Here is a 2,921-nt window from a genome sequence, read left to right as displayed (position 1 = left end):
TCTTGCGTGACTAATGGTTTCTAGACAAGAACCGACAAAGACAAGTGACACAATACGTGGGAAATTATAATTTGGGCTATATATTGGCAATTTAAGGGGGGGGGGTAAAGTATTTGAACAGTTTGAAGTTAGAAAACAATTATTACTTCATAATATCCAGAATAATTGTACCAAACGCATTTTGCTTGCAGACCCACTATACTTTACCCCCCCCCCCCGAATGTGCAGATATATACCCCAAATTTGTTTATTTTCATCATATTTTGTGATATTTAATTAGTATTGAGCGTCAAAGAAAAAAGTTCTAATTAAATGAAGCACTTGAGTGAGTGGTGTATAATACACAAGTACCTGAACCAGCTTCCATTCTGTGTTTGAAGTCTTGAAACCAAACTGATAACTTCTTCATTTTAGGGACTCATGACTCGTCACGGTTTGACTTATCGACGGCTGGCTCCTTCTTTTTACTTTTAATATTTTGGTATTTGGTCAATTAATTAAAAACAGGTATATGTTTCTAGGCCTTAGCTTCGTTTTTGATTGTTGTATTGCCGGCTGTTTCTCGGAGAAACTGCAATCTTGACTTAAATATATTAACTATTACAACAGTACTCTAAAATGCAACATTTTTCTGGTTTCAAAGAGGTAGAATTTCTCCTTAAATGTAATTTTTGTCCAATAATTTTGAACATCGTAAGTAAAAGGCAATGCTTTCAGGACTGTAATGTCAATTGCGACTTTTAATTTAATCGTACCGAAAAAATCCATTTCAGTATGACATAATGGTATTTGTAGCTACGCAAGAAAACCGGTTTCAAATTAGTTTCCGCATCTGATATTAGGCCCGTTTTTTAGCACTAAGATCTTACATCTAAGATCTTAAATCTTTCTGCAAAGATTATCGTTTATTAACTCACCTTTTTTCTAAGACCTTACAGCTCACTTATGTTAGCAAAAAGTGTGAAGACCGCCACTGTTTTGCCATATAGAACAATGATGAGAGAACTTTGATGATACACTCATCATTGTTCTCAGGCCGCTGATCAGAGCAGAATGATGGAAGACATTTGCACAAAAACGACCAAAGATGTAAGTTATTAGTTAAAAGATTTCAATCTTACGCGTTTTCTTACAAAAGCTGCTATACCTTTACACATTGACGAGTGAAAAAACGGCCCTATTATCTTTTGGCTTTCCATTAAATTTATGATTCATTTTCTCAATGCGTATAGCATCAGGAAGACAAAACAAATTAAATAAATTCTCATCGAGACATTGTTCAAGTCTTTTTAATTACTTTTTTAATAAAGGGAAAGGTACATTTAAATCGAAGCCAGATGTAAATAGGCGAAGGAAGGAAGAGGGGGAATGTAGGCCAATGCTCCGTTGAAAATTCGTCCGGTCATTAGTAAAGCAATAATTTCATACGAATGTATTTTCGTTCCTTAGAAAGTAGGGTACAGTAGGGTACTTGTTAAGAATCGCGTAAACACCGCATCATAGATGCTAAAGGTAACTAGTCAAACGAGCATCAGTCAGTAGAGAATTGGATCCCATACGTGGTTTGTCATTGCGTTTACAATATTTAAACTATTATTTTTCGGAGTTTATGGGAGAAAAAAAGGTACCTAGGTTAGATTACGTATTTAATATATGCTATGCTTTACCCCCCCCCCCCCCTAATGTACCGACATATAGCCCGCATTTGTTAATAAACTATTTTATTTTCATCCTATTTTGTTTCATTTCTTTAGCAATGAAAAAGGTCAGGTTGTCGCGTGTTTACCTGATTCTTGAAAAAGACCTAGGGTACTTATGCATTAGCTGCAACCCACGCGAGAAGTGAAGTTTGGTTAATTCTAATGAAATAAAACAAAATATGATGAAAATATAAAAGTTTATGAAACAAATTTTGGATGTATATCTGCACATAAGGGGGGTGGAGGTGAAGCATAGCATATATCAAATATGTAACCTAACCTAAGTACCTCCCCCCCACCCTAAACCCCAAAAAACAACAGTTTAAATATTGTAAGCACAATGAGAAACCACGGTTTGCGATCCGATTCTATATTGGCAGATACCCGTTTGACTAGTTTCCTTTAGCATTTTCCTATACAGTATATCGTGTGGGTTGCAGCTAATGCATAAGTACTGAAAGTAGTGGCGGACCATTTACGGAAGTGGAACGAAACGAAACAAGTATGGGAATGTTCCCATTGGGCAAGTTTGAAACTGGACGAATAAATTTTGTGTTGACCAAGCACATAATTTGTTACGTTATTGTAACTTCTGGGAAAAAAATTAATTGATTTTGTGAGGCTGGGTGCATTTATTTGGCAGCTGCAACAGAAATATGCATTTATATTAAAAAAAAATCAAACTGATCTGGATGCAATTTAATTGTTAATTTCTCGAATAATTAAGAAGGACAATCCAAAACCCTATCCCCACAAAAACCACGTAAATGTAATTCAATTTTTTTCAGTCTTTGATGCAAGAATCCCCAAAAGCAGAAAGAATGTAATATGCTAGGTTGCATCTGAAAAGGGTGCGCTGATTCATACTCCACCGAGGTACGCTTAATTCGGTACTTATGTATTATATGGTACACCCTCAAGAATTTAGATCTACAGATCAAACAATAACCGGTTTATATCTGTTAGTATTGGAAAATGGGGAGGAAAAAGTCTCCTGGACTTGGATTATGCTGATGATTTAAGCATCCTAGATGACAGTTTGAGCAAAATGAATGAAGTTTTAGAGGTTTTGCGAGTTCAGGGTGCTAGTATTGGTTTGAAAATTAATGTTAGGAAGACTAAGTCACTAAGGCTAGGAATAAGTGACGATGAAAAGGTGATGTTGGGTAATGAAAAGATTGATCAGGTGGGCAGTTTCACTTATCTTGGTAGTATTATTTG

The sequence above is a fragment of the Artemia sp. Qi Xiang Cuo genome, chromosome 19 (genome assembly GCF_049724085.1).
Source record: "Artemia sp. Qi Xiang Cuo chromosome 19, ASM4972408v1, whole genome shotgun sequence".
NCBI lineage: Eukaryota > Metazoa > Arthropoda > Branchiopoda > Anostraca > Artemiidae > Artemia > Artemia sp. Qi Xiang Cuo.
Note: the sequence above shows the minus strand (reverse complement) of the source record.